Consider the following 14,137-nt stretch of genomic DNA (forward strand, 5'->3'; position numbering starts at 1 on the left):
TAGGTCCAGGTCTCCTGGATCCCTTTTTGTTTTTAAGGGCTGTTGCCTGAGGTACCTTCTGAGTTTGTTCCCCTGAGTAACCTGAAGTCCAGAGTGGAGGGTTTTTGGCTGCCCTTCTTAGCTTGATTGCATATTGGAAACTCAATTATCTCATGGTCACTGGACCCCAGACAGCCTCCAACAACTACATCTCCCACAAGCCCTTCTCTGTTTGTAAAAAGAAGGTCAAGCAAAGCCTTACTCCTGGTAGGCTGTGCCAGGGGAGGTTTAGGCTGGATGTTAGGTAGAAGTTCTTCACAGAAATGGAATGTGCTGCCCAGGGAGGTGGTGGAATCACCATCACTGGAGGTGTTCAAGAGGGGATTGGGTGGGATGCTTGGTGCCATGGTTTAATTGATTAGATGGTGTTGAGTGATAGCTTGGACTTGACAATCTCAAAGGTCTTTTCCAACCTGGTTTATTCTATTCTAGGCTCACACAGCAGCTGGGATAAGAAGCTATGCTCCATACACTCTAAGAACCTTCTAGACTGCCTCCTCTCTGCTGTGTTAAGTACCCAGCAGATATCAAGCAGGTTAAAATCATCCATAAGAACAAGGTCTGGTCATCTTGAGACAGCTTCTAGCTGCCTATAAAATAATTCATTAACCTCTCCATCCTGATTGGGTGATCTATAACAGACTCCAACCAGGATATCAGCCTTGTTGGCCTTCTCACCCACAGGCGCTCAAGATGATCATCCTTAATCTCTAGTTCCATGGCATCTAGAGCCTCTCTGATGTACAGAGCCACCCCTTCTCCCTCATCTGTCTCTCCTGAAGAGCCTGTAGCTGTCAATTACGGTGCTCCAGTCATGTAAGTTGTCTCACCATGTTTCTGTGATGGCAACTACATCATAGCTTTCCTGCTGCAACAAGCTCCTCATGTTTGTTACCCATACTGCAATGCATAAGTGTACATGCACTTCAGCTGGGCTGTCATTTCACCCCTGACTCCAGCTTACCACCCTCAGACTCCTGTCTGGGGGGACTGGTTTCAGCCCCTTCTCCCTTCAAATCTAGTTTAAAGCCCTGTCAATGAGAGCTGCCAACTCCCTTCCTAGAACACTTATCCCTTTGTGGGATAGGCTGTTCTCATGCACTAAGATCTTTCTCCCTGTCTGGGACCGATGTAGTCAGTCTGTTGCTAGCTGACCTGGTGCCATAGAAAGTTCCCCAAGATCAAAACCACCAAAATGCTCTTGGTAACACCAGCCTCTGAGCAGTTGCTGTCCTGTTCCTTTCAGTATTCCTTACTGCAACTAAGGGTATTGATGAAAAAAATTACCTGTGCCCTTGACCCTTCAACCAGTTTTCCCAGAGCCTTGAAGTCCTTTTTGATTGCCTTTGGACCTCTGGTTTCAACCTCATCACTCCCTACCTGCATAACTATCAAGGGATAGTAATCAGAAGACTGTAACAGACTAGGCAGCCTTCTGGTGACATCCCTGACCCAGACCCCAGGGAGGCAGCAGATTTCCCTGTGGGAGGGATCCAGCTGACATGTGGGGCCCTCTGTTCCCCTCAGGAGGGAATCATCAATAACAATTACCCTTCTTTTTTTTTTTGAGAGAGAGAGATAATAAGTCCTGATGCAAGGAGCAGGCTGTTTTGCCTTAGGCAACACCTCAGATAGTGTCCTCTGACATCAGAATCACCTCACCCTCAACTTCCAGTGCCCCATATTTGTTTTGCAAGGGCAGCTGGGAACATGAGGGGAGCCGTGAGGGTTTTGCTTTGCATCTCCTAACAGAGACCTGTACCCATTTACTACAGCATTGTGGGTCACTGCTAGGGGAGCCTGCAGAGCCTGGTTTCTTGACTAGAATAAACCAAGTTGGAAGAGACCTTCAAGATCGTTGTGTCCAGCCCATCATCCAACACCATCTCCAACTCCAAGTCTCCTCCTGAACACCTCCAGTGATGGTGACTCCACCACCTCCCCAGGCAGCCCATTCCAATCCAACTCCCCTTCACATTCCCTTACAGTCCTAAGTCTAGCAACTTCTTTCAATTCAGCCACTAGGTTAAGCAGATAACCAACCTGCTCACACCTTCTACAGGTGTTATCTCCATTGCCCTCCATTTCAGGTACCAGGCTCCAGCACTCTCTGCAGCCAGTTGCCTGGACACCTGTCTGCTAAAGTTTGACCTCAGTGTGGGTTGACACAGGGTCCTCCATTCAAGCATGCCGCTGCTTAGACCCTTCTTTTGATGCTGAGTAGAACTTTACTTATCCTGCTTTGATACTTACACATCTGACTAAATCTCATCTGAAAAACCTTCTCTGAGTGCAATGAAGTTATCACAGGGACATGGTAGAAGCATGCCATGTCAAAGAGACATGAAAACATAAATGTTGTTTCTGCTCTAGCAATATGATGTGCTGGGTAGTGTGCTGATGGAACTATCAGTGGGATATTGTGCTTATTTGTGGTTGAGTGCCTCATCAATTTTCATTTTGGAATGAGCTAGAATTTGGAGGTGGGTATGGTATTAATTAAGAAGGAGAGTGGCTGCAATATTCTGGTGGGAATCTGGATTGTGGCAGGGTCAGATTATTAAGGAAGTATTTTACTGGGAAATACATTTTTATCAAATACTGCTGCCTCTGCCAAGAGAACAAGTGAATTAAAAGTGAAAATCATAGAATGGTTTGGGTTGGAAGGAACCTTTAAACCCTAAACTTCTCCCAGAGGTAGGGACACCTTACACTAGGTTGCTCAAAGTCTCATCTGACTTGGCCTCAAGTACTTCCAGAGATAGAGCATCCACAACCACCGTGGGTAACCTGTTCCAGAGTGTTATCACCCTCACAATGAAGAATTTCTTTCTTATATCTAAGTTAAATCCATCCTCTTTCATCTTCAAGCCATTGCCTTTAATCTTATCACTGCACTCAACTGATAGAGTTGCTCCCCATGTTTCCTTTAGGCCTCCTTTAATTATGGGAAGGCCACCAGTTTCCCTGAAGACTTCTCTTCTCCAGACAGAGCAAACCCAACTCTCTCAGCCTGTTCTTATAGAGAAGATGTTCCAGACCCCCAGTCATCTTTGCGAGTCTCCTCTGGAGCCACTTGAACAGCTCCATGTCTTTCTTGTGCTGAGGGCTCTAGTGCTGAAAACAATACTCCAAATGGGTTCTCACCAAAACAGAGTGTGACAGTTTTAGGATGTGCCTTTAAGAAAAGGACAGCTACAGAACACTCTAGCTGACTGTTTTGGTGTAACAAAGAAAAACAAAGATAATTCCAAATGAATTTCATTAGCAGATCAGTAAAATGTAACTTTAAGAGTCTGAGTTCAGTCTGTTCTGCCTTTTCTCTTCAGTTCTTGGCCCAGAGCGCATGCTGCTGACCTTGGGCTGATGAGATAAGAACCTAGCTTCTCTAACAAAGCTTTGCACTGGTGAAATTTCCTTTAATATCCATTTCTCTTTTAATCCTTTCTCTGCCCAATGAGCCTTGGAGAAGAAAGTGGGGGAGAGAGGGCTTTTGGGGGAACCCAGGGGGGATTCTCCTTGGGAGGTTGTTTCTGTGTTATGTTCTTTCCTGTATATTTTTGTCTATACTGTAAATGCTGTCTATTTTGTATACATACATTGCATTTCATTCTGCTTGTGAAATACAGCTTCTATTCACTTCTCCAATTGAGTCGAGCTGTGCTTTATGGGGTGGGAGGAGCAAACCTTCACACTACCACACAGAGTAAAAGGGAAGAATCACCTCCCTTTACCATCACCAGTAATTTTGGTGCAGCCTAGAGTATGGATGGCTTTCTGGGCTGCAAACACATACTGCTGGCTCATATTAAATCTTTTTAATCCACCAACATCCCTAAGTTGTTCTTCATAGGGAAGCTCTCAGTCCACTTATTACCCAGTTCAAGTGTGGGATTGCCCTGACCTTATAGTTTCATAGTTTCATTCAGGGTTGGAAGGGACCACAAGGATCAGCTAGTTCCAACCCCCCTGCCATGGCCAGGGGCACTCCACACTAGATCAAGCTGGCCAGAGCCTCATCCAGCCTGCTCTTAAACACCTCCAGGGATGGGGCCTCGACCACCTCCCTGGACAACCCATTCCAGGGTTTCACCACTCTCATGGTGAAGAACCTCCTCCTCACATCTAGCCTGAATCTCCCCACCTCCAGCTTCATTCCATTCCCCCTAGTCCTATCACTACCTGAGATCCTGAGAAGTCCTTCCCCATCCTTCCTGTAGGCCCCCTTCAGATACTGGAAGGCCACCTTGCACTTAAAGATGATGGAAGTTATTTAAGGGAGGAGGAATAAAACAAAGCAAAACACCAAAATGACCAATGTTTAGAAAAAGAGACTTTTTGGCTACAATAGCTTCTTAAGAATAAACATATGATTTGTAATGCCCGTGCATAACTCCCATGTCTGTGTAGGTAGTTAGGAACTTATCATCATAGAATCAACAAGGTTGGAAAAGAACTCAAAGATCATCAAGTCCAACCTGTCACCCAACACCTCATGACTAAACCATGGCTTCAAGTGCCATGTCCAATCCCCTCTTGAACACCTCCAGGGACAGTGATTCCATCACCTCCCTGGGCAGCACATTCCAATGGCCAACAACTCTCTCTGTGAAAAACTTTCTCCTCACCTCAAGCCTAAACTGCCCCTGGTGCAACTTGAGACTGTGTCCTCTTGTTCTGGTGCTGGTTGCCTGGGAGAAGAGACCAACCCCCACCTGGCTACAAACTCCCTTTAGGGAGTTGTAGACAGCAAGGTCTCCCCTGAGCCTCCTCTTCTCCAGGCTAAACAACCCCAGCTCCCTCAGCCTCTCCTCATAGGGCTTGTGCTTGAGGCCTCTCCCCAGCCTCGTTGCCCTTCTCTGGACACATTCAAGTGTCTCAATGTCCTTCTTAAACTGAGGGGGCCAGAACTGGACATAGGACTCAAGGTGTGGCCTTACCAGTGCTGAGTTCAGGGCACAATGACTTCCCTGCTCCTGCTGACCACTATTATTCATCTGGCCACTCTTCAGGAGTATGAGATAATTATAAGCCATTCACAAAGTCATGCATGCCTCCAGCATCTGCCCTGTAGCCTGCAAGGATTTTGAAACACATCTTAGATACACGCAGTGTATAATGATGGGGATTTTTTAGAAGTTAGGCAAGAGTTTGACAGTGAATTCCAGTTTAAGACTCTGTCACTGATCGACTTCAGACACAATCCCAGAACTTCTTAAAGTTCTTTGAAGGAGTTCAATTTCCTTGCTAATTGCAGAGCACAGCAATTGGACTGGCTCTGAGTAGGATTTCTTGCTCTGCTGGGCCCTAAGTGTAAATCAGGGCAACAAGACAATAGCAGCAAGGCTATAAAAAGAGGGGGGGAAAACCTAAGCAATTCAAAGGATGCACACTGGTTACAGTAAGATGTAAAGCAATGAAGAACAACAGGAAATCAGGTGGGACTGTCATGGTAGAATGCTAATTGGAAGAGGGAAAAGCAAGCTAATGAACATTTTCAGAGGCTGCCATTGTGAAACACAGGAATGAATGAAATACAAGGAGGAAAAGCAAGAAATGACTGAAGGATATAGAAAGACTGAGAGGAAACTGGAGAGAATGACTCTGACAATCAATAGGAGAGCTGAAAGCTGACAGCAGCCTAGGAATTTAAATTCAAGGAGTGAAAGGCTAGAGCCAGGATGACTGTCAACAGGAAAATTGAAGCCTGGTCTCCAAAGGAAGGGAGGACTTTAAATAGAGGAAAAAGATAATATCAGGGGGGAAAGGTGTACTCGAAGAGAGAAAAGAGAAAAGAAGTTGGATTTCCAAAGAGAAGGCATAGAGGTTGACCCAACAGAAGAAGGGAGTTTGACATCTCTGCAGTGCCTTTGAGTGTCAGACAATGGGTGTTTTGAACCAGGCCTCAGCAAGATCTGGATATGCCAAAAGTGAAGGAGGAAGGAGTGCTCAAAAAGTCCTTCATGGGAAAACTGACAAAAGCCAGGGAGATGGTTTAAGTGGTGATCTTATCACCCATGTGGTAGCAGAGACTGTGGGAAAGAGACTGCAGCCCAGAAAAGGAGCTAATTTGGTACGTGCCATGATGGTCTGATGCTAGGAATGCACTTGCTTTGTGGGGAGTGTTAGGGAAAAGGTAGTTCTCTATTTTTCAGATTGAACTGCATACTCCTCAGTCTATCTAGGGCCTTGAAAACCATGGCTATGGTTTGCATCATGGAAATTTACCCCGTTGCAGTGGAAGACATTGGGCTTTTATGGAAGCTTAGAATTACAGCTCTCCTTAAAGAGCTTCCCAAACAGGAGCTATCTCTTACCTGGATGCACTTGGCTAGAGAGGTTGCTTTTAGCCACAACATTAAAATTGCATGTTCGAAAACTCAAGGTCAAGGTTTTGTGTGTTATCAAAGCTTTAAATTTTTGAAAACTTTAAGGACTTGCTTTAGGAAAGGTCCACAGCAGGAGAGGTTGTGGAAATGTTTGGCAAATCTGCAAAGCAGCTCCACTTACTTATCCGCAAGACCTCTTCTGCACCAGAGCCGCTTCAGAAATGCTCAAAGATGCAGTGCCACCTTTTGGACAAAAGGATGTCATGTTAGGTCAGGCATGTAGTTAAAAAGGGGAGAAAGAAATAGCAGGTGACAGGTCAGAACTGGCCAGCAGGTCCTGGCCAGAACTGTTTGTCTGAGAAATGATCAGTAGCAAATGGAGGAGATCATTGGAAGCGGTGCTCACAAATGGCTGGCTGGCTGTTTTTCCTCAGCAAATTTGTGGCTTTATTTCCCTACTTATTTGAAAAGCTTTGTAAGGTTCAGTGAAGTCTACAGCTGTTAAAAAAAAAAATAAAGAGAGGGAGAAAATAGAGAAAGTAAAAATGAAAGAAGAGAAAAGAGCACACAGTGTGCCCAGACAGCCAGCAGAGCCAATGGCATCCTGGCCTGCATCAGGAACAGTGTGGCCAGCAGGAGCAGGGAGGTCATTCTGCCCCTGTACACTGCACTGGTTAGGCCGCACCTCGAGTACTGTGTCCAGTTCTGGGCCCCTCAATTTAAGAAGGATATTGAGACACTGGCACATGTCCAGAGAAGGGCAACAAAGTTGGTGAGGGGCTTGGAACACGAGCCCTATGAGGAGAGGCTGAGGGAGCTGGGGTTGCTTAGCCTGGAGAGGAGGAGACTCAGGGGTGACCTTCTTGCTCTCTACAACTACCTTATAGGGGGTGGTAGACAGGCAGAGGTTGGTCTCTTCTCCCAGGCAGCCAGCACCAGAACAAGAGGACACAGTCTCAGGCTGCACCAGGGGAGGTTTAGGCTGGAGCTTAGGAGGAAGTTTTACACAGAGAGAGTGATTGCCCATTGGAATGGGCTGCCCGGGGAGGTGGTGGAGTCACCATCCCTGGAGGTGTTCAGGAGGAGACTTGATAGGGTGCTTGGTTGCATGGTTTAATTGATTAGGTGGTGTTGGATGATAGGTTGGACACAATGATCTTGAAGGTCTCTTCCACCTGCTCCCTTCCCTTCCCTTCCCTTCCCTTCCCTTCCCTTCCCTTCCCTTCCCTTCCCTTCCCTTCCCTTCCCTTCCCTTCCCTTCCCTTCCCTTCCCTTCCCTTCCCTTCCCTTCCCTTCCCTTCCCTTCCCTTCCCTTCCCTTCCCTTCCCTTCCCTTCCCTTCCCTTCCCTTCCCTTCCCTTCCCTTCCCTTCCCTTCCCTTCCCTTCCCTTCCCTTCCCTTCCCTTCGTATGGGTGTTAACTCACAGTGCTGGGCCTTGCCTGCTGTAAGGTTTGATAAGCAGTACCAATTTCTCCAGTGACTACAAATCTACAGTGAATGATCTTCACAATTTAGAGAAGAAGATTCAAACAAATACATATGCCATCATCGGGATCCAAGGGGACCACCTTTGTGGTCTTGAAGATTTAAAGGCTGACAGCACAGAAATTGCATGTAGTTCTTGTCTAGCAGAGGGTTACTCGAAATGATACATCACTCATCTTGAGTGAACTGTAAAGTCTGTGCGTTACCTTGACTGGGCAAAGCAATAGCAAACAAGATGGAAGCCAGTCATATGGAAAGGTGAAATGATTAGTTTGTAAATCACATATCTGTGCAGTGGTACCCTCCTACTCTGCTGCACATGCTTTAAGTAATCTCCGTAGGTTAAGTAATTCCTTGAAAACACTGAAAGTACACGGTATTTAAAAAGTGCCCAACACTATAACTATGAGAAAACCTACAACCTGCATCGCTCTGCAATGTAAATTTATTGCCTTGTACCCAGGCCAAATCTGGCAATGAGATCTTAGATAGTTTCATCCATTTCGGCTCCCTGTATAGCAACAGCAACGATTGCAGGCCTAGCTCAGAAAATCTTCTGTGGGTCCCAATAGTCTGCCACAAAGTAATACACATCTGTAGATTAATCAGCAAGTCCAACCTGTCACCCAACACCATCTAATCAACTAAACCATGGCACCAAGCACCCCATCCAGTCTCTTCCTAAACACCTCCAGGGATGGTGACTCCACCACCTCCCTGGGAAGCCGATTCCAATGGCCAATCACTCTTCCTGTGAAGAACTTCTTCCTAACATTCAGCCTAATCCTTCCATGGCACAACTTGAGATTGTGTCCTCTTGTTCTGGTGCTGGTTGCCTGTGAGAAGAGACCAACCCCCACCTGGCTACAACCTCCCTTCAGGGAGTTAGAATACAATTAACCAGGTTGGAAGAGACCTTTAAGATCATCATACACAACCTATCACCCAACACTATCTACTCAACTAAACCAGTTGTAGACAGCTGTAAGGTCTCACCTGAGCCTCCTCTTCTCCAGGCTAAGCAGTCCTGGCTCCCTCAGCCACTCTTCACAGGGCTTGTGCTCCAAACCTCTCCCCAGCTTCATTGCCCTTCTCTGGACACATTCCAGCAAGTCAACTTCTTTCCTAAACTGAGGGACCCAGGACTGGACACAGGACTCAAGGTGTGGCCTAACCAGTGCTGAGTCCAGGGGCACAATGACTTCCCTGCTCCAGCTGGCCACACTATTCCTGATCCTGGCCAGGATACCATTGGCCTTCTTGGCTGACTGGGCACACTGCTGGCTCTTGGTCACCCTAATATCAACCAGTACCCCTAGGTCCCCTTTCTGCCTGGCTGCTCTCCAGCCACTCTGTCCCCAGCCTGTAGCACTACATGGGGTGGTTGTGGCCAGTGTGTAGAGCCCAGCTCTTAGATATATTAAATCTCATGCCATTGCTTTCTCCCACATACACCTGCTTCCTAGTGAGTCTCTAGGTAAACACAATACTACCTTTTGTCTTCCTTGTATGAAAATTGGTGTAATCCTGTCCTGTGTCAAATTATATAACCTTTTATGCAATATCACTGATGACAGAATCTCTAGCTCTGCATGGGGTTGTTGTGGCCAATGTGTAGTACCTGGCACTTGGATGTGTTTCACTTCTCTTTGACTCAGGGTGTCATCAAGCACCCTCTCTCTGTCTCCCATCCCTTTCCAATAATGCTGTGGGCTGAATATGATTTAATCTATGGCCTTGCTAATTGTGTGTGTGTGTGTGTGTATATATATATATATTTAGCTTGCTGGCTAAATCAATGTATAAAACCCAAAAACCATTTTAATTGACATAAGTCCTTTTGTTTCCACTCAAATGAGATATTTTGACGAAACTAGGTGAGTTTAGTCCTGAAATATCACTAGAAGAACACTACCTATACTATACTGTACTATACTATACTGTACTATCGACACCGTCCCCCATAGCAAACTCCTGGCCAAGCTGTCACCCCATGGCTTGGACAGCAGCTCTCTGAGCTGGGTTAGGAACTGGCTGGATGGCCGAACCCAGAGAGTGGTGGTGAATGGTGTCACATCCAGCTGGCAGCCAGTCAGTAGCGGAGTCCCCCAGGGATCAGTGCTGGGCCCCATCCTCTTTAACATCTTTATTGATTATCTGGATGAGGGCATTAAGTCTATCATCAGTAAATTTGCTGATGACACCAAGCTGGGGACAGGAGTTGATCTGCTAGAGGGTAGAGAGGCTTTGCAGAGAGACATCGACAGGCTGGACAGATGGGCAGAGTCCAACGGCATGAGATTGAACACATCCAAGTGCCGGGTTCTGCACATTGGCCACAACAACCCCATGCAGAGCTACAGGCTGGGGTCAGAGTGGCTGGAGAGCGGCCAGGCAGAGAGGGACCTGGGGGTGCTGGTTGATGGTAGGCTGAACATGAGCCTGCAGTGTGCCCAGGTGGCCAGGAGGGCCAATGGCATCCTGGCCTGCATTAAGAACAGTGTGGCCAGCAGGAGCAGGGAGGTCATTCTGCCCCTGTACATTGCACTTGTTAGGCCGCACCTTGAGTACTGTGTCCAGTTCTAGGCCCCTCAGTTTAGGAAGGAAGTTGAGTTGCTGGAATGTGTCCATGAGAAGGGCAACAAAGTTGGCAAGGGGCTTGGAACACAAGCCCTGTGAGGAGAGACTGAGGGAGCTGGGGCTGCTTAGCCTGAAGAGGAGGAGACTCAGGGGTGACCTTATTGCTCTCTACAACTACCTGAAGGGGGGTTGTAAACAGGCAGAGGTTGGTCTCTTCTCCCAGGCAACCAGCATCAGAACAAGAGGACACAGTCTCAGGCTGCGCCAGGGGAAGTTCAGGCTGGAGGTCAGGAGGAAGTTTTACACAGAGAGAGTGATTGCCCATTGGAATGGGCTGCTTGGGGAGGTGGTGGAGTCGCCGTCTCTGGAGGTGTTCAGGAGGAGACTTGACAGGGTGCTTGGTTACATGGGTTAGTTGATTAGGTGGTGTTGGGTGATAGGTTGGACACGATGATCTTGAAGGTCTCTTCCAACTGGTCTATTCTATTCTATACTATACTATACTAAGCACACTAGATGCATGGATTTCCAAATGCTGAAAAACATTTCCTTGTTCCAGTATTAAAAAAGGCATTTATTGGAATTGCATCCTCCCCCCCCAATAAATAACTAAATAGCTGCACTTTATTTAGTCTGCAAATATTGGTGCATTTTGGCAAGAATTCAAATATTGTCAGTTCAAAGCATGTTTTTCTTCAGTGACTGAATGATTAATGTGTGAAAACACATCTGGCTCGAATCACAGCCTTCAGTTCAGGTATGTGTTAGGAAAAAAAAAATGTTAAAATCTGTTTGAATTCAATTAGGAAAGAGTCTGAAAACATAAAAGAAATAAAGGTAGACCTCTCCCAGAAAATGACATTAGAAGCTTGGATTATTGCTCTCTACAGCTACCTGAAGAGAGCACTGCACTCAGCACTGGTTAGGGCACACCTTGAGTCCTGTGTCCAGTTCTGGGCTCCTCAGTTTAGGAAAGATGTTGAGTTGCTGGAAGGTGTCCAGAGAAGGGCAACAAAGCTGGGGAGGGGTTTGGAACAAAATCCCTATGAGGAGAGGCTGACGGAGCTGGGGCTGCTTAGCCTAGAGAGGAGGAGGCTCAGGAGAGACCTTCTTGCTCTTTACAAGTACCTGAAGGGAGGTTGTAGCCAGGTGGGGGTTGGTCTCTTCTTTCTGCCAACCAGCACCAGAACAAGAGGACACAGTCTCAAGCTGCACCAGGGGAGGTTTAGGCTGGATGTTAGGAAGAAGTTCTTCCTAGAAAGGGTGATTGGACATTGGAACATGCTGCCCAGGGAGGTGGTGGAGTAACCATCACTGGAAGTGCTTAAAAAGAGACTGGATGGGGCACTTAGTGCCATGGTTATTTGATCAGATGGTGTTGGATGATAGGTTGGACTTTATTTAGAATAGAATATTTAGAATAAACCAGACCAGGTTGGAAGAGACCTTCAAGATCATCGTGTCCAACCCATCAACCAATCCAACCCACCCAAACAGCTAACCCATGGCACCAAGCACCCCATCAAGTCTCCTCCTGAACACCTTCAATGACGGCAACTCCACCACCTCCTAGGGCAGCACATTCCAATGGGCAATCACTCTGTATAGAACTTCTTCTTAATATCCAACCTGAACCTCCCCTGGTGCAGCCTGAGACTATGTCCTCTTGTTCTGGTGCTGGGTGCCTGGGAGAAGAGACCATCATCCGCCTGTCTACAACCTCCCTTCAGGTAGTTGTAGAGAGCAATAAGGTCACCCCTGAGTCTCCTCTTCCCCAGGCTAAGCAGCCCCAGCTCCCTCAGTCTTTCCTCATAGGGCTTGTGTTCCAAACCCCTCACCAACTTTGTTGCTCTTCTCTGGACTCGCTCCAGCAACTCAACCTCCTTCCTAAACTGAGGGGCCCAGAACTGGACACAGGACTCGAGGTGTGGCCTAACCAGTGCAGTGTACAGGGGCAGAATGACTTCCCTGCTCCTGCTGGCCACACTGTTCCTGATGCAGGCCAGGATGCCAGGCCTTGATGATCTTCAAGGTCTCTCCTCGAGTCTCCTCTCTCCTCGAGTCTCCTCTCCTCTCCTCGAGTCTCCTCTCCTCTCCTCGAGTCTCCTCTCCTCTCCTCTCCCAACCTCTCCTCTCCCAACCTCTCCTCTCCCAACCTCTCCTCTCCCAACCTCTCCTCTCCCAACCTCTCCTCTCCCAACCTCTCCTCTCCCAACCTCTCCTCTCCCAACTTCTCCTCTCCTTTTTTCAAATTTATTTCAGATGCCAACTTTTCACCGCTGTGCAGTGGGGGCACGTACAAGCAAATGGCAATTAACTGTTTGTTTACCATGCTCTGTACTTGCCTGTGATTGTGCCATCGTTATGTGCTGTATTTCAGTTCTGTTGGCTTCTTTTTTAAGCTCACATCTTGTTGTGGGGATGTGATACAGTATGACAAGACAGACAAAAAAAAAAAGGGCAATTGTGTAATTCTGCACACATGCAGCATGATTCTGCAAGGGGAAAAGAAAGGGAGCTGTAAATTTGAAGTGAAGGGTCTGACTGCATCTCTTCTTACATCAGCTTCATGCAGGCACCATAAAATTCAGATGCAGCAGAACTGAGAGTTTAAGCCATTGTCTGCCTTGTCATGGACAACTAAACTTATTAACAGGAAGGAGAGAGGCTTCCTTTCACTTTTCCCAGACAATCAAGTTTGGGAGAATCTAAAATGCTATAAAAGGAGGATATGAACATTAAAGAGATGGCCCAGCAATCTTCTGGGCTTAAGGGAAAAATGACCAAATCTCATTCACATAGCAGCCTACAATAAATGAGATGGGGAAAATAAGGTCTTAGCCTCATTAAAAATACAAAGTAAAGTAGCTGCCATGCATAAGAATAAGGTGATGGTTTAAATCTGAGGTCATGTTGCAATTAATTTTTCTGAGGTGCTAAGCATCTCCAAATCATAATCCAATATTCATGCCAATATGCTACAATTAAAGAGATGGCTGAGTAGCAATACACTGTACACAAGGGAAGAAAAGCTACAGGCAGCCAAAAATGCTGCTCTCCACAACTGCAACAAGACAGTTTTCTAGTGGGTCCATCAATTTCACTTAGAACATTGAGTTCAATTTTCAAGTCCACAGGCAGAAGCTGTTTTTCTTTAACAGGGCTGATACTGTTAAAGCGATACAAACCCTCTCCAGGATGAACACAGCTGCTACCAGTAGCTGTTGGGGTAATAGACTGTCCTCAGTATTAGATGCTGGAGCACTGTAATTACTTTTAATATGTCATTCTGTCTGTAAGTTCATCCTCTACAGTTACACATGCATTTAAGTCTCCCTCAGATGGCTGAAATGCGGTGCTCCTCCGTCACTGTTGGTGAGCATCAAATCAAAGTTATCACACATGAACACCATTTCAAAACCCAAATGATGCACCCATAGCTGGCATGAAGTGACACTGTGTGCTAAGTTCATAGACTACAGGTGCCCCACTTTTCAGGCTCAGGAGTGACCTCATTGCCCTCTACAACTACCTGAAAGGTGGTTGTAGCCAGGAAGGGGTTGGTCTCTTCTCCCAGGCAGCCAGCACTAGAACAAGAGGACACAGTCTCAAGCTGCACCAGGGGAAGTTTAGGCTGGAGGTGAGGGGAAAGTTCTTCACCGAGAGAGTAATTGGTCATTGGAATGGGCTGCCTGGGGAGGTGG

Source organism: Melanerpes formicivorus, unplaced genomic scaffold (genome assembly GCF_026170545.1).
Source record: "Melanerpes formicivorus ecotype bairdi unplaced genomic scaffold, bMelFor1.0.p_v2 SCAF_101, whole genome shotgun sequence".
In the NCBI taxonomy this organism is placed as follows: domain Eukaryota; kingdom Metazoa; phylum Chordata; class Aves; order Piciformes; family Picidae; genus Melanerpes; species Melanerpes formicivorus.